This window comes from Artemia franciscana, chromosome 1 (genome assembly GCF_032884065.1).
Source record: "Artemia franciscana chromosome 1, ASM3288406v1, whole genome shotgun sequence".
In the NCBI taxonomy this organism is placed as follows: domain Eukaryota; kingdom Metazoa; phylum Arthropoda; class Branchiopoda; order Anostraca; family Artemiidae; genus Artemia; species Artemia franciscana.
Window position 1 is genome coordinate 42,191,617 of NC_088863.1, and position 22,852 is coordinate 42,214,468.

Consider the following 22,852-nt stretch of genomic DNA (forward strand, 5'->3'; position numbering starts at 1 on the left):
AAAAAAAAAAAAAAATAAAAAAAACTAAAAAAAGGAAAAAACTGAAAAATAAGCTAAAATAAAGGTAAAAACCAATAAAAAACTAAAAAGAAAAAAAGGAAAAAACTAAAAAAAATTTTCATCTAAAAAACTAAAAAAAACTAAAAAAGGTAAAAACTAAAAGAACTAAAAAAGAAAAAAATAAATGACGAAACTCAAAGAGAAAGCGACCAGGACAAAAGGAATGTTCGATTAGCAATCAACAAAGCACCGGGACACAGGGAGTATAAATGACGACCAGGACATAAGTAAAAAAAAAAACTATCTATATATATAAAAATAAGTTGTCTGTGGATCTGTGGATCGTGGATCAGGTGACGTCACCTGAAAAAACTGGATCAGGTGACGTCAAAACTGAAAAAACTAAAAAAAGGCAAAAACTACAAAAAAAACTAAAAACTAATAAAAAAAATAAAAAAGCTAAAAAACTAAAAAAACTAAAAAAAGGCAAAAACTACAAAAAAAACTAAAAACTAATAAAAAAGCTAAAAAACTAAAAAAACTAAAAAAAGGCAAAAACTACAAAAAAAACTAAAAACTAATATAAAAAATAAAAAAGCTAAAAAACTAAAAAAACTAAAAAAACTAAAAAAAGGTAAAAAACTAAAAAAACTAAAAACTAAAAAAAACTAAAAAAAAGGAAAAAACTGAAAAATAAGCTAAAATAAAGGTAAAAACCAATAAAAAACTAAAAAAAAACTGAAAAAACTAAAAAAAGGCAAAAACTACAAAAAAACTAAAAACTAATAAAAAAAGTAAAAAAGCTAAAAAACTAAAAAAACTAAAAAAACTAAAAAAACTAAAAAAAGGTAAAAAACTAAAAAAAATGAAAAATAAAAAAAAACTAAAAAAAAGGAAAAAACTGAAAAATAAGCTAACATAAAGGTAAAAACCAATAAAAAACTAAAAAGAAAAAAAGGAAAAAACTAAAAAAATTTTCATCTAAAAAACTAAAAAAAACTAAAAAAGGAAAAAACTAAAAAAAGGCAAAAACTACAAAAAAAACTAAAAACTAATAAAAAAAATAAAAAAGCTAAAAAACTAAAAAAACTAAAAAAACTAAAAAAAGGTAAAAAACTAAAAAAACTAAAAACTAAAAAAAAACTAAAAAAAAGGAAAAAACTGAAAAAATAAGCTAAAATAAAGGTAAAAACCAATAAAAAACTAAAAAAAAAACTGAAAAAACTAAAAAAAGGCAAAAACTACAAAAAAACTAAAAACTAATAAAAAAAGTAAAAAAGCTAAAAAACTAAAAAAAAACTAAAAAAACTAAAAAAACTAAAAAAAGGTAAAAAACTAAAAAAAATAAAAAATAAAAAAAAAACTAAAAAAAAAGGAAAAAACTGAAAAATAAGCTAACATAAAGGTAAAAACCAATAAAAAACTAAAAAGAAAAAAAGGAAAAAACTAAAAAAATTTTCATCTAAAAAACTAAAAAAAACTAAAAAAGGAAAAAACTAAAAAAAGGCAAAAACTACAAAAAAAACTAAAAACTAATAAAAAAAATAAAAAAGCTAAAAAACTAAAAAAACTAAAAAAACTAAAAAAAGGTAAAAAACTAAAAAAACTAAAAACTAAAAAAAAACTAAAAAAAAGGAAAAAACTGAAAAAATAAGCTAAAATAAAGGTAAAAACCAATAAAAAACTAAAAAAAAAAACTGAAAAAACTAAAAAAAGGCAAAAACTACAAAAAAACTAAAAACTAATAAAAAAAGTAAAAAAGCTAAAAAACTAAAAAAAACTAAAAAAACTAAAAAAACTAAAAAAAGGTAAAAAACTAAAAAAAATAAAAAATAAAAAAAAACTAAAAAAAAAGGAAAAAACTGAAAAATAAGCTAACATAAAGGTAAAAACCAATAAAAAACTAAAAAGAAAAAAAGGAAAAAACTAAAAAAATTTTCATCTAAAAAACTAAAAAAAACTAAAAAAGGTAAAAACTAAAAGAACTAAAAAAGAAAAAAATAAATGACGACACTCAAAGAGAAAGCGACCAGGACAAAAGGAATGTTCGATTAGCAATCAACAAAGCACCGGGACACAGGGAGTATAAATGACGACCAGGACATAAGTAAAAAAAAAAAATTAACAAAACTAAAAAGAAGTTAAAAACTACAAAAAAACTAAAAAGAAAAAAAAAATAAAAACTAAAAAAAAAACTAAAAAATCTAAATAAACTAAAAAAGAAAAAAAAGGAAAAAAATAAAGGAGAAAAACAAAACTAAAAAACGAATGTATATACAGACCGGTACACCGGGATACAAATGACGACCGGGACACAGGGAATATAAATGACGACCGGGACACAGGGACACAACTACAACGGGGACACCGGGGGAAACAGGGGGATATAAATGACGACCGGGACAAAAAAACTAAAAAGAAAAAAAAAACTAAAAACTAATAAAAAAACTAAAAAATCTAAAAATCTAAATAAGCTAAAAAAGAAAAAAAAAGGAAAAAAATAAAGGAGAAAAACAAAACTAAAAAACGAATGTATATACAGACCGGGACACCGGGATACAAATGACGACCGGGACACAGGGAATATAAATGACGACCGGGACACAGGGACACAACTACAACGGGGACACCGGGGGAAACAGGGGGATGTAAATGACGACCGGGACACCGGGACAGGGAATGGTCGATTAGCAATCACCATCAACAAAGCTCAAGGGCAATCATTAGAATCATGAGGTATAGATCTGAATACAGATTGTTTTCCCATGGACCATTATATGTTGCATGTTCAAGAGTCGGTAAACCTGACAATCTATTTATATGCAAAGACAATGGGACAGCAAAGAATGTTGTATATTCGCAAGTTTTACGTAGTTAAAACCATATATATATATATATATATATATATATATATATATAAATATATATATATATATATATATATATATATATATATATATATATATATATATATATATATATATATATATATATATATATATATATATATATATATATATATATATATATATGGTTTTAACTACGTAAAACTTGCGAATATACAACATTCTTTGCTGTCCCATTGTCTTTGCATCTATCTATATTCACAGGTGGGACATAGGGACACAACTACAATGGCGCGTAACTATTATGGCGCGTAACGACTTACGCGCGCGGGGGGGCTTGGGGGGGGGGCGCGAAGCGCCCCCACCAACTAGGTGTTGGGGTGGCGTGAAGCGCCACCCCAACAGCTAGTCTATATATATAAAAATAAGTTGTCTGTGGATGGATGTGTGGATGGATGTGTGGATGGATGTGTCAGGTGACGTCACCTGAAAAAACTGGATCAGGTGACGTCAAAACTGAAAAAACTAAAAAAAGGCAAAAACTACAAAAAAAACTAAAAACTAATAAAAAAATAAAAAAGCTAAAAAACTAAAAAAACTATAAAGGTAAAAACCAATAAAAAACTAAAAAAAAAACTGAAAAAACTAAAAAAAGGCAAAAACTACAAAAAAAACTAAAAACTAATAAAAAAAGTAAAAAAGCTAAAAAACTAAAAAAACTAAAAAAAGGTAAAAAACTAAAAAAAATAAAAAATAAAAAAAACTAAAAAAAAGGAAAAAACTGAAAAATAAGCTAAAATAAAGGTAAAAACCAATAAAAAACTAAAAAAAAAAAGGAAAAAACTAATAAATGACGACACTCAAAGAGAAAAAAAGGCAAAAACTACAAAAAAAACTAAAAACTAATAAAAAAAATAAAAAAGCTAAAAAACTAAAAAAACTAAAAAAAGGCAAAAACTACAAAAAAAACTAAAAACTAATAAAAAAGCTAAAAAACTAAAAAAACTAAAAAAAAGGCAAAAACTACAAAAAAACTAAAAACTAATAAAAAAAATAAAAAAGCTAAAAAACTAAAAAAAACTAAAAAAACTAAAAAAAGGTAAAAAACTAAAAAAAACTAAAAACTAAAAAAAACTAAAAAAGGTAAAAACTAAAAGAACTAAAAAAGAAAAAAATAAATGACGACACTCAAAGAGAAAGCGACCAGGACAAAAGGAATGTTCGATTAGCAATCAACAAAGCACCGGGACACAGGGAGTATAAATGACGACCCGGGGGAAACAGGGGGATATAAATGACGACCGGGACAAAAAAACTAAAAAGAAAAAAAAACTAAAAACTAATAAAAAAACTAAAAAATCTAAAAATCTAAATAAGCTAAAAAAGAAAAAAAAAGGAAAAAAATAAAGGAGAAAAACAAAACTAAAAAACGAATGTATATACAGACCGGGACACCGGGATACAAATGACGACCGGGACCCGGGACACAGGGAATATAAATGACGACCGGGACACAGGGACACAACTCCGGTACACCGGGATACAAATGACGACCGGGACACAGGGAATATAAATGACGACCGGGACACAGGGACACAACTACAACGGGGACACCGGGGGAAACAGGGGGATATAAATGACGACCGGGACAAAAAAACTAAAAAGAAAAAAAAACTAAAAACTAATAAAAAAACTAAAAAATCTAAAAATCTAAATAAGCTAAAAAAGAAAAAAAAGGAAAAAAATAAAGGAGAAAAACAAAACTAAAAAACGAATGTATATACAGACCGGGACACCGGGATACAAATGACGACCGGGACCCGGGACACAGGGAATATAAATGACGACCGGGACACAGGGACACAACTACAACGGGGACACCGGGGGAAACAGGGGGATGTAAATGACGACCGGGACACCGGGACAGGGAATGGTCGATTAGCAATCACCATCAACAAAGCTCAAGGGCAATCATTAGAATCATGAGGTATAGATCTGAATACAGATTGTTTTCCCATGGACCATTATATGTTGCATGTTCAAGAGTCGGTAAACCTGACAATCTATTTATATGCAAAGACAATGGGACAGCAAAGAATGTTGTATATTCGCAAGTTTTACGTAGTTAAAACCATATATATATATCTATCTATATTCACAGGTGGGACATAGGGACACAACTACAATGGCGCGTAACTATTATGGCGCGTAACGACTTACGCGCGCGGGGGGGCTTGGGGGGGGCGCGAAGCGCCCCCACCAACTAGGTGTTGGGGTGGCGCGAAGCGCCACCCCAACAGCTAGTATATATATATATATATAAGTTTATATATATATATATATATCTATATATATAAAAATAAGTTGTCTGTGGATGGATGTGTGGATGGATGTGTGGATGGATGTGTCAGGTGACGTCACCTGAAAAAACTGGATTAGGTGACGTCAAAACTGAAAAAACTAAAAAAAGGCAAAAACTACAAAAAAAAACTAAAAACTAATAAAAAAAATAAAAAAGCTAAAAAACTAAAAAAACTATAAAGGTAAAAACCAATAAAAAACTAAAAAAAAAACTGAAAAAACTAAAAAAAGGCAAAAACTACAAAAAAAAACTAAAAACTAATAAAAAAAGTAAAAAAGCTAAAAAACTAAAAAAACTAAAAAAACTAAAAAAAGGTAAAAAAATAAAAAAAATAAAAAATAAAAAAAAACTAAAAAAAAGGAAAAAACTGAAAAATAAGCTAAAATAAAGGTAAAAACCAATAAAAAACTAAAAAAAAAAAAGGAAAAAACTAATAAATGACGACACTCAAAGAGAAAGCGACCAGGACAAAAGGAATGTTCGATTAGCAATCAACAAAGCACCGGGACACAGGGAGTATAAATGACGACCAGGACATAAGTAAAAAAAAAAAAACTATCTATATATATAAAAATAAGTTGTCTGTGGATCTGTGGATCGTGGATCAGGTGACGTCACCTGAAAAAACTGGATCAGGTGACGTCAAAACTGAAAAAACTAAAAAAAGGCAAAAACTACAAAAAAAACTAAAAACTAATAAAAAAAATAAAAAAGCTAAAAAACTAAAAAAACTAAAAAAAGGCAAAAACTACAAAAAAAACTAAAAACTAATAAAAAAGCTAAAAAACTAAAAAAACTAAAAAAAAGGCAAAAACTACAAAAAAACTAAAAACTAATAAAAAAAATAAAAAAGCTAAAAAACTAAAAAAACTAAAAAAAGGTAAAAAACTAAAAAATAAATAACGACCGGGACACAGGGACACAACTACAACGGGGACACCGGGGGAAACAGGGGGATATAAATGACGACCGGGACAAAAAAACTAAAAAGAAATAAAAACTAAAAACTAATAAAAAAAACTAAAAAATCTAAAAATCTAAATAAGCTAAAAAAGAAAAAAAAGGAAAAAAATAAAGGAGAAAAACAAAACTAAAAAACGAATGTATATACAGACCGGGACACCGGGATACAAATGATGACCGGGACCCGGGACACAGGGAATATAAATGACGACCGGGACACAGGGACACAACTACAACGGGGACACCGGGGGAAACAGGGGGATAACCTGACAATCTATTTATATGCAAAGACAATGGGACAGCAAAGAATGTTGTATATTCGCAAGTTTATATAACATAGGGACACAACTACAATGGCGCGTAACTATTATGGCGCGTAACGACTTACGCGCGCGGGGGGGCTTGGGGGGGGCGCGAAGCGCCCCCACCAACTAGGTGTTGGGGTGGCGCGAAGCGCCACCCCAACAGCTAGTATATCTATAAAAATAAGTTGTCTGTGGATCTGTGGATCAGGTGCATATGACGTCTGAATTATTTCACACTAATACAAAAGAAGAAAAAAAACTAAAAAAGCTAAAAAACTAAAAAAAACTAAAAAAAAGGTAAAAAACTAAAAACTAAAAAAAACTGAAAAAACTAAAAAAAGGCAAAAACTACAAAAAAAACTAAAAACTAATAAAAAAAAACTAAAAAAGCTAAAAAACTGAAAAAACTAAAAAAACTAAAAAAAGGTAAAAAACTAAAAAAAAAAAAAATAAAACTAAAAAAGAAAAAAACTAAAAAAAGGAAAAAACTGAAAAATAAAAGATAAAAAGGAAAAAACTGAAAAATAAAAGATAAAAAGAAAGCTAAAAAACATGAATCTATATATATATAAAAATAAGTTGTCTGTCTGTCTGTGGATCTGTGGATCAGGTGCATATGACGTCTGAATTATTTCAAACTAATACAAAAGAAGAAAAAAACTAAAAAAGCTAAAAAACTAAAAAAAACTAAAAAAAGGTAAAAAACTAAAAACTAAAAAAAAACTGAAAAAACTAAAAAAAGGCAAAAACTAAAAAAAAAACTAAAAACTAATAAAAAAAACTAAAAAAGCTAAAAAACTAAAAAAAAACTAAAAACTAAAAAAGAAAAAAACTAAAAAAAAGGAAAAAACTGAAAAATAAAAGATAAAAAGAAAAAAACTGAAAAATAAAAGATAAAAAGAAAGCTAAAAAATATGAATAAAAATAAAAAAAATAAAAAAGATAAAAACTACAAAAAAAACTAAAAAGAAAAAACGAAAAAAAAATAAAAAAGCTAAAAAAAAGGCAAAAACCAATAAAAAAACTAAAAAGAAAAAAGTAAAAAAAACTAAAAAATTATTTCATCATATAATATGACGTCTGAATTATTTCATCATATACCAATTCGAAAACGAATGTATTCAAGCCGATGTAGCTGAGTTGATAAGGCGTTATGTTCCAGGTTCTAGGTTCAAGAGGTTCCAGGTTCGAACTTTGGCTTTAGCATTAATATAAAAGAAGCAAAAATCTAAAGAAGGTAAAAACTACAAAAAAAAACTAAAAAGAAAAAAAAAGAAAAAAATCTAAAAAGGCTTAAAAACTAAAAAAACTAAAAAAAAGGTAAAAAACTAAAAAAAACTAAAAAAAGGAAAAACCATAAAATAAACTAAAAACTAATAAAAAAACTGAAAAAAGCTAAAAAACTAAAAAGAACTAAAAAAGGTAAAAACTAAAATAACTAAAAAAGAAAAAAAAACTAAAAAAAGGAAAAAAACTGAAAAATAAAGGAGAAAAAGAAAACTAAAAAAATATGAATAAAAATAAAAAAACTAAAAAGATAAAAACTTCAAAAAAAACTAAAAAGAAAAAAGAAAAAAACTAAAAAACCTAAAAAAAGGTAAAAACCAATAAAAAAAACTAAAAAGAAAAAAAGGGAAAAAATTAAAAATTTATTTCATCATATACCAATTCAAAAACGAATGTATACCGGGATGACGACCGGGACACAGGGAATATAAATGACGACCGGGACGCAGGGACACAACTACAACGGTGACGCCGGGGGCACAGGGGGGATATATAAATGACGACGGGGACACATGCACTGTTCGATTAGCAATCACCATCAACAAAGCTCAAGGGCAATCATTAGAATCATGTTCCCATGGACAATTATATGTTGCATGTTCAAGAGTCGGTATGCAATGGCACTGGACTTGCCGTAAAAAAAAAACAATGGAAAACCTAATAGAGGCCACAATCCTGACAGGGCCTTTTGAGGGTGAGGCTGTTCTTATTCCTCGCATTCCCATGATTCCAACGGATCTGCCTTTTCAATTTAAAAGATTGCAATTCCCAATTCGATTAGCATTTGCAATCACCATTAACAAAGCTCAAGGTCAATCATTAAAAAAATTACCAATAATACTTTTAAGAAATATCAACCTACCAAAGCTTTGCAATGGCACGCGACTTGCCGTAAAAAAAAACAATGGAAAACCTAATAGAGGCCACAATCTTGACAGGGCCTTATGAGGGTGAGGCTGTTCTTATTCCTCGCATTCCCATGATTCCAACGGATCTGCTTTTTCAATTTAAAAGATTGCAACACAGACAATGGGACAGCGAAGACTGTTGTATATTCACAAGTTTTACGTAGTTAATTTGTATTGTATCTATCTATCTATCTATCTATATAAAAACGAGTTGTGTGTATGCATGTTTGTTTGTTTGTAAAAAGAGCGTTTGCATATGACGTCATTATTAGTACATACGGCTTTGTATATGGGCAGACAATGGGAAAGCCAAGAATGTTGTATATTCGCAATTTTTACGTAGTTTGAAACACATATATAAATCTATCTATATTCACAGGTGGGACACAGGGACACAACTACAATGGCGCGTAACTAATATGGCGCGTAACGACTTACGCGCGCGGGGGGGCTTGGGGGGCGCGAAGCGCCCCACCAACTAGGTGTTGGGGTGGCGCGAAGCGCCACCCCAACAGCTAGTATATATATATAAATAAGTTGTTTGTGTGTTGAATGACGTCATGCATGTTTATCGACTGGCGTCATTATAAGGATTGAGCATTATGCCGTCATGAAGTTGTTTGTCGACTCACTTCATGTTTGTCGACTGACGAAATTACCGACCGGGACACAAATGACGACCGGGACACAGGGGATATAATTGACGACCGGGACACTCAAAGAGAAATTACAGACTGGGACACCGGGACACAAATAACGACCGGGACGCAGGGAATATAAATGACGACCGGAACACAGGGACACAACTACAACGGGGACGTCGGGGGGCACAGGAGGGATACGTAAATGACGACGGGGACACAGGGAATGTTCGATTAGCAATCACCATCAACAAAGCTCAAGGGTAATCATTAGAATAATGGGGTATTCTGAATACGGATGGTTTTTCCCATGGACATTTATATGTTCAAGAGTCGGTAAACCTGACAATCGATTTATATGCACAGACAATGGGAGAGCGAAGAATGTTGTATATTTGCAAGTTTTACGAAGTTAAAAACATATCTATCTATATTCACAGGTGGGACACAGGGACAAAACTACAATGGCGCGTAACTAATATGGCGCTTAACAACTTAAGCGTGCGGGGGGGGGGGTTTGGGGCGCGAAGCGCCATACCAATAGCTAGTATAATATAAAAATACGCTAGAAGAGTTAAATAAATACTGTAAATTAAATACAAGACCACACAATGTCTTATGATTGTGCGTAACTCCCTCTAATGACGGCATTTAAATATCATCAAAAAATAGATATCGAATGTTAACCCCTCGGGTTTTAAATCCAAGGAATGCAGTAAATTACATACAAGAGCAGAATTCATCTCATGACTGTACCTAATTTTCTCTAAGTGTCACAAAAGTCTCTTCAAAGATAAAAAATTGTTTAAAATAAGTCTTGATTCAATAAGATATGCTTTGTAAGATATCTCAGAAGGCAAATATAGACTAAGAAAATATCAGTTAGATCTGTTAAGTACATTTGGCTACATTTAAGAGTATAATATGTCTCATCTTTATGCCTAATTTACTCTAATATGAAACAACCTCAAACATCAAAAAAATTTTACGATAGCTCTGATATACAAAACTTTACTCCTTGCAAAATCCCAAAGAGGAAGTATGGCCTAAGAATATGTCATTTAAGTCGAATTAACACTGAAAACCGCACAAACGAGCGGAATATGCCTAATTATTAAACCCCATTCTCCCTAACGTATTAAATGAATTTACTCAGACATCAAAACTTGTATAAAATATCTTTGTTCTAATACTTCTACGACTATTATTAACAACTTATCGCAGCACCAAGCCATCTGAGACAAACACAGCTATACAAGCTTCCGTTTTATCCCAATCTATTCAAGGCCTCTATCCTTACACTCTCCCAAAAAATTACCACTAACCTTAAATATTTCTTTGTGACCTCCTCCCATCCCAGCCAAGGATGGCTTATTTTCTGCTTAGCCTAGACGGTTGGCTAAAAAAGACAGTCTTTGGCAATCTGTCATCCTTCATCCGTAAAACATGTCCAGAACATCTCAACATTTCTCTCATTATGGCCTTATAAAGATGGATTGGACCAAAATTGTTGTGCCGCCTACGGCACGCGCTCAGTCAGTCAGATATCTAACACAATCCGTAGGCAATTTCTCTCCAACATATTTAGTAAATCCCTCTCCGTTTTCTGGAGCACCCAAGCTTCAGAAATAGATTTAAACTATCACTGTAGCTTCCAGTGTTCTAATCCTGGTTTGCAGACTTAAATTTCTCTTCTTCCAAATTGTTCCAACTGTGAAGAAACACCTTGAGCCTGGGCTATTCTATTCATAATGTTCTCATCTTAACCATCATCTTTACTGACAATATTACTGGAGTAAGTGAAAATGTCCACTTGATCGATTTTTACCTTACTCAACGTCACCTTTGCATCTTCAATTATTTTTAGTCCTAGTGATATTGTCTTCTTAGCATTAATTTTCAAACCTATTTTAGCATCTTGAACTCATAAAATCTATAAAACTTTCATTTTGCTTATACGTCCTTTCCGGGACGTATTGAACTTGAACCTTTCCTGGGTTCCTTAAAACAAAGTCTATCAAAATTACCCATATAAATGGGAATATAACACAACCCTACTTAACTCCTGATTTAATGCGAAACTAGATTCTAACCTCATTTCTTATCCTAACCGCAGCAGTGTTGTTTTCTTACACAGTAGAAACCCCTTTAAAGTATTCAGCTGGTATACCACACAAGGATATGACCTTTGATATAGCTTTTCTATCAGCTGAATCAAACACCTTCTCATAATTTATAAAACTAAAGGCTTAAGGTGTTTGAGGACTCTAGCACTTCTCAATTATTAACCTAAGAGTTAAAAACTGAAACACTGTGCGATTGTGGCAATTACTATCTTGGGAAAAGTGATCAGAATCGAGAATAATGGCTACACCAGCATAAAGAAGACTTAAATAAAGCATCAATTTCTAATAGTTCTAATAGCTCCTTTGATTCTGACTTAGCTAGCCATATATTTAATAACCCCAGCCCCAGAACAATTTTTGAAAAATATTCTCTCCCTAGTAATGATTCGGGTAATAATATTGGTTCGGGAATCAATCGAAGTTAGACTCAAAAATAAAGCATAATAATTCTTTAAATAGGGAGCTTGAGGATTCTCCCTAAATTCTTAATACTTGAATTTCCTATAAATAATCTAATTAGAATATTTTTCTAAACCAATTGACAATAGTATTGAACCCGTTACTAAAATGTATTTAAGGTTAGCCGCCAAAAAAGCAAAATTAACATTGAAAGCTTGTATTTAATTATTTTATTTTGTTTGAATGAATTTATCCACTTACATCATATTATTCATCAGTCGTGGTAAAACTTTGTTGCAATACGGATATATATATATATATATATGTAAGCTTAGCCAGAGTCGACCCAGCTCCAAATGGGTACCTGGGAAATCCGGGGAAGGTAAACAGGAAGGGTGTGCGAAAGCACAGGATGACTGCCCCCCAGCCCCCCATTGCACTTCCTGGCTGAAGGGCCAGGAAACGGAGATCAGCACCGCCGGTAGGCTGTAACTGTAAATACCGTGTAAACGGTAGACTGTAAAGTCTAATGCCGTATCTTTTACCTTTATATATATATATATATATATATATATATATATATATATATATATATATACTAGCTGTTGGGGTGGCGCTTCTCGCCACCCCAACACCTAGTTGGTGGGGGCGCTTCGCGCCCCCCCCAAGCCCCCCCGCGCGCGTAAGTCGTTACGCGCCATAATAGTTACGCGCCATTGTAGTTGTGTCCCTATGTCCCACCTGTGAATATAGATAGATATATATATATATATGGTTTTAACTACGTAAAACTTGCGAATATACAACATTCTTTGCTGTCCCATTGTCTTTGCATATAAATAGATTGTCAGGTTTACCGACTCTTGAACATGCAACATATAATGGTCCATGGGAAAACAATCTGTATTCAGATCTATACCTCATGATTCTAATGATTGCCCTTGAGCTTTGTTGATGGTGATTGCTAATCGACCATTCCCTGTCCCGGTGTCCCGGTCGTCATTTACATCACCCTGTTTCCCCCGGTGTCCCCGTTGTAGTTGTGTCCCTGTGTCCCGGTCGTCATTTATATTCCCTGTGTCCCGGTCGTCATTTGTATCCCGGTGTCCCGGTCTGTATATACATTCGTTTTTTAGTTTTGTTTTTCTCCTTTATTTTTTTCCTTTTTTTTTCTTTTTTAGCTTATTTAGATTTTTAGATTTTTTAGTTTTTTTATTAGTTTTTAGTTTTTTTTTCTTTTTAGTTTTTTTGTCCCGGTCGTCATTTATATCCCCCTGTTTCCCCCGGTGTCCCCGTTGTAGTTGTGTCCCTGTGTCCCGGTCGTCATTTATATTCCCTGTGTCCCGGTCGTCATTTGTATCCCGGTGTACCGGTCTGTATATACATTCGTTTTTTAGTTTTGTTTTTCTCCTTTATTTTTTTCCTTTTTTTTTCTTTTTTAGTTTATTTAGATTTTTAGATTTTTTAGTTTTTTTATTAGTTTTTAGTTTTTTTTTCTTTTTAGTTTTTTTGTAGTTTTTACCTTCTTTTTAGTTTTGTTAATTTTTTTTTTTACTTATGTCCTGGTCGTCATTTATACTCCCTATGTCCCGGTGCTTTGTTGATTGCTAATCGAACATTCCTTTTGTCCTGGTCGCTTTCTCTTTGAGTGTCGTCATTTATTTTTTTCTTTTTTAGTTCTTTTAGTTTTTACCTTTTTTATTTTTTTTTAGTTTTTTAGATGAAAATTTTTTTTAGTTTTTTCCTTTTTTTCTTTTTAGTTTTTTATTGGTTTTTACCTTTATGTTAGCTTATTTTTCAGTTTTTTCCTTTTTTTTTAGTTTTTTTTTATTTTTTATTTTTTTTAGTTTTTTACCTTTTTTTAGTTTTTTTAGTTTTTTTAGTTTTTTTAGTTTTTTAGCTTTTTTACTTTTTTTATTAGTTTTTAGTTTTTTTGTAGTTTTTGCCTTTTTTTAGTTTTTTCAGTTTTTTTTTTAGTTTTTTATTGGTTTTTACCTTTATTTTAGCTTATTTTTCAGTTTTTTCCCTTTTTTTAGTTTTTTTTAGTTTTTAGTTTTTTTAGTTTTTTACCTTTTTTTAGTTTTTTTAGTTTTTTAGCTTTTTTATTTTTTTTATTAGTTTTTAGTTTTTTTTGTAGTTTTTGCCTTTTTTTTAGTTTTTTTAGTTTTTTAGCTTTTTTATTAGTTTTTAGTTTTTTTTGTAGTTTTTGCCTTTTTTTAGTTTGACAACTTATTTTTATATATATAGATAGTTTTTTTTTTTACTTATGTCCTGGTCGTCATTTATACTCCCTGTGTCCCGGTGCTTTGTTGATTGCTAATCGAACATTCCTTTTGTCCTGGTCGCTTTCTCTTTGAGTGTCGTCATTTATTAGTTTTTTCCTTTTTTTCTTTTTAGGTTTTTATTGGTTTTTACCTTTATTTTAGCTTATTTTTCAGTTTTTTCCTTTTTTTTAGTTTTTTTTTATTTTTTTTAGTTTTTTACCTTTTTTTAGTTTTTTTAGTTTTTTTAGTTTTTTAGCTTTTTTACTTTTTTTATTAGTTTTTAGTTTTTTTTTGTAGTTTTTGCCTTTTTTTTAGTTTTTTCAGTTTTTTTTTTAGTTTTTTATTGGTTTTTACCTTTATAGTTTTTTTTAGTTTTTTAGCTTTTTTATTTTTTTTATTAGTTTTTAGTTTTTTTTGTAGTTTTTGCCTTTTTTTAGTTTTTTCAGTTTTGACGTCACCTGATCCAGTTTTTTCAGGTGACGTCACCTGATCCATCCATCCATCCACAGACAGACAACTTATTTTTATATATATAGATATATATATATATATATATATATATATATATATATATATATATATATATATATATATATATATATATATATATAAATAAGTTGTATGTCTGTTACATGTCTGTAAAAATATGTCCAGGTTGATTTTCATCTAACTGCGCGGTTTTGCGTTCTTTAGCCGCAAGCCTTTTGGCATTAATTCTTTGAGCAGCTTCCTCGGCTGTTTCTTCTGCCATTGTAGGATTTATACTAAAATTTTTCTTTGAATTAACTATTTGAACAGCTTCCTCGGCTGTTTCTTCTGTCATTTTAAGATCTATACTAAAAATTTCTCTTTGAAACGCCTTCTTATATACTTATAATGACGTCATATACAAAGCCTTTCACATCCTATACAAAGTCTATGACGTCATATACAAGCATACAAAATACATACATGACGTCATAATGCTCAATCCGCGCCACCCCAACACCTAGTTGGTGGGGGCGCTTCGCGCCCCCCCAAGCCCCCCCGCGCGCGTAAGTCGTTACGCGCCATAATAGTTACGCGCCATTGTAGTTGTGTCCCTATGTCCCACCTGTGAATATAGATAGATATATATATATATATATATATATATATATATATATATATATATATATACTAGCTGTTGGGGTGGCGCTTCGCGCCACCCCAACACCTAGTTGGTGGGGGCGCTTCGCGCCCCCCCCAAGCCCCCCCGCGCGCGTAAGTCGTTACGCGCCATAATAGTTACGCGCCATTGTAGTTGTGTCCCTATGTCCCACCTGTGAATATAGATATATATATATATATATGGTTTTAACTACGTAAAACTTGCGAATATATAGATTCTTTGCTGTCCCATTGTCTTTGCATATAAATAGATTGTCAGGTTATCCCCCTGTTTCCCCCGGTGTCCCCGTTGTAGTTGTGTCCCTGTGTCCCGGTCGTCATTTATATTCCCTGTGTCCCGGGTCCCGGTCATCATTTGTATCCCGGTGTCCCGGTCTGTATATACATTCGTTTTTTAGTTTTGTTTTTCTCCTTTATTTTTTTCCTTTTTTTTTCTTTTTTAGCTTATTTAGATTTTTAGATTTTTTAGTTTTTTTTATTAGTTTTTAGTTTTTATTTCTTTTTAGTTTTTTTGTCCCGGTCGTCATTTATATCCCCCTGTTTCCCCCGGTGTCCCCGTTGTAGTTGTGTCCCTGTGTCCCGGTCGTTATTTATATTCCCTGTGTCCCGGTCGTCATTTGTATCCCGGTGTACCGGTCTGTATATACATTCGTTTTTTAGTCCTGGTCGTCATTTATACTCCCTGTGTCCCGGTGCTTTGTTGATTGCTAATCGAACATTCCTTTTGTCCTGGTCGCTTTCTCTTTGAGTGTCGTCATTTATTTTTTTCTTTTTTAGTTCTTTTAGTTTTTACCTTTTTTAGTTTTTTTTTAGTTTTTAGTTTTTTTAGTTTTTTACCTTTTTTTAGTTTTTTTAGTTTTTTAGCTTTTTTATTTTTTTTATTAGTTTTTAGTTTTTTTGTAGTTTTTGCCTTTTTTTTTAGTTTTTTGTCCTGGTCGCTTTCTCTTTGAGTGTCGTCATTTATTAGTTTTTTCCTTTTTTTTTTTAGTTTTTTATTGGTTTTTACCTTTATTTTAGCTTATTTTTCAGTTTTTTCCTTTTTTTTAGTTTTTTTTATTTTTTATTTTTTTTAGTTTTTTACCTTTTTTTAGTTTTTTTAGTTTTTTTAGTTTTTTAGCTTTTTTACTTTTTTTATTAGTTTTTAGTTTTTTTTTGTAGTTTTTGCCTTTTTTTAGTTTTTTCAGTTTTTTTTTTAGTTTTTTATTGGTTTTTACCTTTATAGTTTTTTTAGTTTTTTAGCTTTTTTATTTTTTTTATTAGTTTTTAGTTTTTTTTGTAGTTTTTGCCTTTTTTTAGTTTTTTCAGTTTTGACGTCACCTAATCCAGTTTTTTCAGGTGACGTCACCTGACACATCCATCCACACATCCATCCATCCATCCATCCACAGACAACTTATTTTTATATATATAGATATATATATATATATATATATATATATATATGGTTTTAACTACGTAAAACTTGCGAATATACAACATTCTTTGCTGTCCCATTGTCTTTGCATATAAATAGATTGTCAGGTTTACCGACTCTTGAACATGCAACATATAATGGTCCATGGGAAAACAATCTGTATTCAGATCTATACCTCATGATTCTAATGATTGCCCTTGAGCTTTGTTGATGGTGATTGCTAATCGACCATTCCCTGTCCCGGTGTCCCGGTCGTCATTTACATCCCCCTGTTTCCCCCGGTGTCCCCGTTGTAGTTGTGTCCCTGTGTCCCGGTCGTCATTTATATTCCCTGTGTCCCGGTCGTCATTTGTATCCCGGTGTCCCGGTCTGTATATACATTCGTTTTTTAGTTTTGTTTTTCTCCTTTATTTTTTTCCTTTTTTTTCTTTTTTAGCTTATTTAGATTTTTAGATTTTTTAGTTTTTTTATTAGTTTTTAGTTTTTTTTTCTTTTTAGTTTTTTTGTAGTTTTTAACTTCTTTTTAGTTTTGTTAATTTTTTTTTTACTTATGTCCTGGTCGTCATTTATACTCCCTGTGTCCCGGTGCTTTGTTGATTGCTAATCGAACATTCCTTTTGTCCTGGTCGCTTTCTCTTTGAGTGTCGTCATTTATTTTTTTCTTTTTTAGTTCTTTTAGTTTTTACCTTTTTTAGTTTTTTTTAGTTTTTTAGATGAAAATTTTTTTTAGTTTTTTCCTTTTTTTCTTTTTAGTTTTTTATTGGTTTTTACCTTTATTTTAGCTTATTTTTCAGTTTTTTCCTTTTTTTTAGTTTTTTTTTATTTTTTATTTTTTTTAGTTTTTTACCTTTTTTTAGTTTTTTTAGTTTTTTTAGTTTTTTAGCTTTTTTACGTTTTTTATTAGTTTTTAGTTTTTTTTGTAGTTTTTGCCTTTTTTTAGTTTTTTCAGTTTTTTTTTTAGTTTTTTATTGGTTTTTACCTTTACTTTAGCTTATTTTTCAGTTTTTTCCTTTTTTTTAGTTTTTTTTAGTTTTTAGTTTTTTTCGTTTTTTACCTTTTTTTTAGTTTTTTTAGTTTTTTTAGTTTTTTAGCTTTTTTATTTTTTTTATTAGTTTTTAGTTTTTTTTGTAGTTTTTGCCTTTTTTTAGTTTTTTTAGTTTTTTAGCTTTTTTATTAGTTTTTAGTTTTTTTTGTAGTCTTTGCCTTTTTTTAGTTTTTTTAGTTTTTTAGCTTTTTTATTTTTTTTATTAGTTTTTAGTTTTTTTTGTAGTTTTTGCCTTTTTTAGTTTTTTCAGTTTTGACGTCACCTGATCCAGTTTTTTCAGGTGACGTCACCTGATCCATCCACAGACAGACAGACAACTTATTTTTATATATATAGAAGATATATATATATATATATGTATATATATATATATATATATATATATATATATATATATATATATATATATATATATATATATATATATATATATATATATATATATATATATATATATATATATATATATATATATATATATATATATATATATATTCTTGACCAGCGCCATGAACCTAGTCATGGCGCTGGTCATGAAGATCATTTCTTAGATTTAAATATTAATATATGTGATAATAATAAATTAAGTTTTAAAATGTATAATAAAACGGATGATTTTGATTTTGAAGTGATTAGTTTCCCATTCCCTTAAAGTAATATACACTCAAATATCACATATTCAGCGTTTTTCTCACAGTTACTTCGTTATGCAAGTATTTGTAGTAATTATATTGATTTTAAAAATAGATGTAAAATCTTAAGCCAAAAATTGATATCAAGAGGTTTTTCTGCAAATAAATTAACTTGGCAATTTAAAAAATTTAGTTTTCATTATAACGAACTTTTAAATAAATATCAAAAGAATTATCTAGAAATACTTAAAGAAATTTTCAACTAATTTCGGAGGTTCCAGAAATGTTGTTGCAGCGCCATTTATTTTGAATTGTGTTTCTAATTGAGCGGATTTTTTTAAAAATTAGCCACATGGTGAAGATGAATTCTATAATTGTTTAGTTCATTCAGGTTTTTTTGCAATGTGTTAATATTTGTGATTTGGTAAAATTTATTATATTTAGTTTACCTATTGTTGCTAAAAAGAGGGATATATTAACAGGATAAGCTTTTTTTGGTGTTACTTGGTTGTTTTACATTTGCTGGTTTTTTTCTTTCTTAGGCATGTATTTTGGGGGTGATATCTGACACGGGGATGCCATGGATATTCTGTGGTAGCCACAACACTTGGCTGGGTAGAGAATTTAAAGTGGCTAAACCCTATATAGGCCAGTGTATTCTCCTGATGAGCCCTTGTGTTGGGTTGTTGCCTCTGAATTATTTGTCTTTATTATTTTTTCTATTGTTTGGTAAATGACGACTTATACTTATTGACGACATGACTGCCTGTCCATGGATTATTCTTTATGGTTGATTGTGTATGGCTATGCTGTTTGATCTATGTGATTGTATGGATGAGTAGGGTTAAGGCCTCATTTAAGTGCTGGTCTATATTAATCACAAATTTAGGAAAACAGTCTTCCTTTTCTCCTTCTGTCTTTTTTTTTGTGTTTGTGCTGTTGCATTGGTGATTTCTCTTTTCATGATATATATATAATTATTTATTTATTTATTTGAAAACCCGTCAATCATACGAAATGAAAAAGAAGGAGCACGAACATATAAATATAAGAAAATATATAAGAACATTTCAGAGAGACATAACTAGAAAGAGACTCAACTAATAAAAGGGCAAACAAAATAGCACTAAAATGAATAAAACGAAAACAGATCTATTGTAAAAGGAGATTATACCAATCGTGATCTACTATTTTAATATTGTGTCTTTTGATTACATTTTCAACTGCAAAATGAGGGTCGGTTATGTGATACTTTTTAATGAAGATTGAGTTTCTATACCAGGGAAGAAAACGTAGGAGGTATTTAGCAAAACGGAAAAAAAGCACACAGATTTTAGAAAATTCAGCCTTCGAGAATAGTTTCCAAAATGGAGCCGGGTACAGAATATGTAGGGGCTCCGAGGTAATTTATGTGGTCAGCAGTATTCACGAGATTTTCACCAAAAAGCAGTGAAGGCACGTGTGGTGTTTTTTGCCAATTGAAGAGAACTATCTCGGTTTTCTCAGTGTTAAAACTGAGGCCAAGTTTTATATATTCGGTTTTAAGCGTTTTAAAAATGTCAGAAGCTTTTCACAATGTTCTACTTAAGTTCAAGACGTCGTCGGCGTAGCATACTAAGGAGGTGTCTATAGAGGAAAGAATGCATGAGGTTGTGCATTTATCTTGTGCTTGAAGAACATAATTATTGAACAAATGAGGGGAGGAGACAGCTCCCTGGCGGGCACCCTTCAAAACGGGGATCAATTTTTCATGAGGCCGGGGAGGCAAATTTTTGTCGGGAGGAAGCTTTAGGCGAATGGACAGCCTCGAGTACATATCACGTAGGGATCGAACTATGCAGGGATTAAGACCTCGTTGTGAAGCTTTTAATAACATTTCAGCGTGTATGAGTGAATTGAATGCGCGGCTGATGTCATGATTAGCTAAAGCTATGCTCTCTCCAGAAAAATCCACATCGAGTAGCACACTCACTACAGCCGTCAAGGCATCGGCACAACCAGAGCGGCGCTTAAATCCGAATTGACGTGGCGGGGTGTAGCATTTAGTTTCCAGTTCATTAATGAATAGAAGCTCGAATAGTTTACATTAAGATGTGGCAACTGTAATGGGGCGGAAAGACGAGCATTTGATTTCATTTTTCCCTTTCTTCGGAATGGGGGTAAGATCCCCTACGCAGAAATATGAGGGAACAACACCTTGCGTGAAGATCATCTGCATAAGAAGCGAAAGATGCATAGCGAGAACCGAACCACCATGTTTAATATGGACAGCGCTAACACGGTCAATTCCGCGAGAAGACTTATTTTTCAACCGACGAATCGCTTGAATAACGGACTCTAAACTGACAACAAAATCACCGTGCGTAAGCTTATCAAGGAACTCATACAATTCTCTCTCGTACATGTCTTCAAGCTGGGGGTTAGGAGCAGCAAATTCACTTGCATAATAAGAATACCAATCCTCGACGGGGATTTCAGACGGCGACAACAGAGGGGTAGGCTTTGCCAAAGATACAGACTTGAAAAGAAAATTTCGATCCTGTTTTGCACGGGAGGAATAGCTATTAACGAGAGATTTGCGATGGAGGGAGAGCGCCTTCGAGAATCTACGCTTCGTAGTCAGTCTGATGCTATTAATGGTACCAGATCTTGGGCGCCCACAATATTTCATACCGAAAACCAGAATTTTGCTCGATGACAAGCGGCCACCAGCGAATGATTTTCGGGCCATTTTTGCACCATCCCTCTATGAACTTTTACTTTAGGTACCACTAACCTCTCAGCATGAAGGAGAGCATGACAAATTTCAGTACAATAAATATTGAGGCAAATTCGGACTTCTTCTTTAGAGAGATCTTTCGGTTTTTGGAGGAGATTAAAAGGAAAACGGATTTTACTAAGAATTTCTTCTGTCGCCAGAGCAAATAGTTGCTTATCAGCCTTAAGCCAATCAAGACGAAATTTAGGCTGTTGAGTTTCCTGGCGGGTTTGGTGACCATTCGAAGAGACAATATGTACAAAAGACGAGACAGGAAGGTGGTCAGAAATTTGATAGTCCGTTACTACCCTAACATTTTGAACAGTTAAATTATGAGAAATGCCAACATGGTCTAAATTTGACACACTGGAGGAGCTGTGAATATATGTAAAATCCCTATCTTTTCCTACCACAGCAGGGTAATCACCAAAAAGATTCTTAATCAAAAACGTACGAGATGATTGTAAAGAAGAAATCTCAGAAAGGTTGCAGTTGAAATCTCCAATTACTACACAAGAAAAATCCTGGCGCTTAATGTCAGATATACATGAATTTAGTTTCTCACAAGAAAGGGCAAAAAGACGTTCTGAACGCTCATCTTTATAATCTGTTGGCAAATACACGTTAATAAATACACAACTTTCAATTCGTACTGCGAGAAAATTGTCAGACTTTTCGAATAGACTGGACAGAACACATGACCGAAAATTGGCTCGTCTCCAAGGCTTACACGTCTTCTACTGATCAAACACCACAATCGACGAATCTCCGGCTCGTATGTTTCCATAGTCTCTGCTAAATTCCGTTTTAGCCGCCCCCTCCTTGCCAGCCTATATAACGCTACTGTTTTACCTCATATTCTGTACCCGGCTCCATTTTGGAAACTATTCTCGAAGGCTGAATTGTCTAAAATCTGTGTGCTTTTTTTCCGTTTTGCTAAATACCTCCTACGTTTTCTTCCCTGGTATAGAAACTCAATCCTCATTAAAAAGTATCACATAACGGACCCTCATGTTGCAGTTGAAAATGTAATCAAAAGACACAATATTAAAATAGTAGATCACGATTGGTATAATCTCCTTTTAAAATAGATCTGTTTTCGTTTTATTATTTTAGTGCTATTTTTTTGCCCTTTAATTAGTTGAGTCTCTTTCTAGTTATGTCTCCTCTGATATGGTCTTATATATTTTCTTATATTTATATGTTCGTGCTCCTTCTTTTTCATTTCGTATGATTGACGGGTTTTCAAATAAATAAATAAATAATTATATATATATATATCATGAAAAGAGAAATCACCAATGCAACAGCACAAACACACACACAAAAAAAAAGACAGAAGGAGAAAAGGAAGACTGTTTTCCTAAATTTGTGATTAATATAGACCAGCACTTGAATGAGGCCTTAACCCTACTCATCCATACAATCACATAGGTCAAACAGCATAGCCATACACAATCAACCATAAAGAATAATCCATAGACAGGCAGTCATGTCGTCAATAAGTATAAGTCGTCATTTACCAAACAATAGAAAAAATAATAAATACAAATAATTCAGAGGCAACAGCCCAACACAAGGGCTCATCAGGAGAATACACTGGCCTATATAGGGTTTCGCCACTTTAAATTCTCTACCCAGCCAAGTGTTGTGGCTACCACAGAATATCCATGGCATCCCCGTGTCAGATATCACCCCCAAAATACATGCCTATGAAAGAAAAAAAACAGCAAATGTAAAACAACCAAGTAAC

The 22,852-nt window shown here is 31.5% G+C and overlaps 1 protein-coding gene and 1 long non-coding RNA gene across 2 annotated transcripts in view; both read left to right on the plus strand.

Moving 5' to 3' along the window:
* The window catches only part of LOC136029941 (putative ferric-chelate reductase 1 homolog), a gene marked incomplete at its 3' end in the record, with an annotated part of 72,007 nt that overhangs the window by 18,605 nt on the left and 30,550 nt on the right, over positions 1-22,852 (plus strand).
* LOC136029894 (uncharacterized) lies at positions 5,182-7,631 on the plus strand. The gene is made up of 2 exons (XR_010618139.1): positions 5,182-5,285; positions 5,845-7,631. It is a non-coding gene; the product is annotated as an uncharacterized LOC136029894 (long non-coding RNA).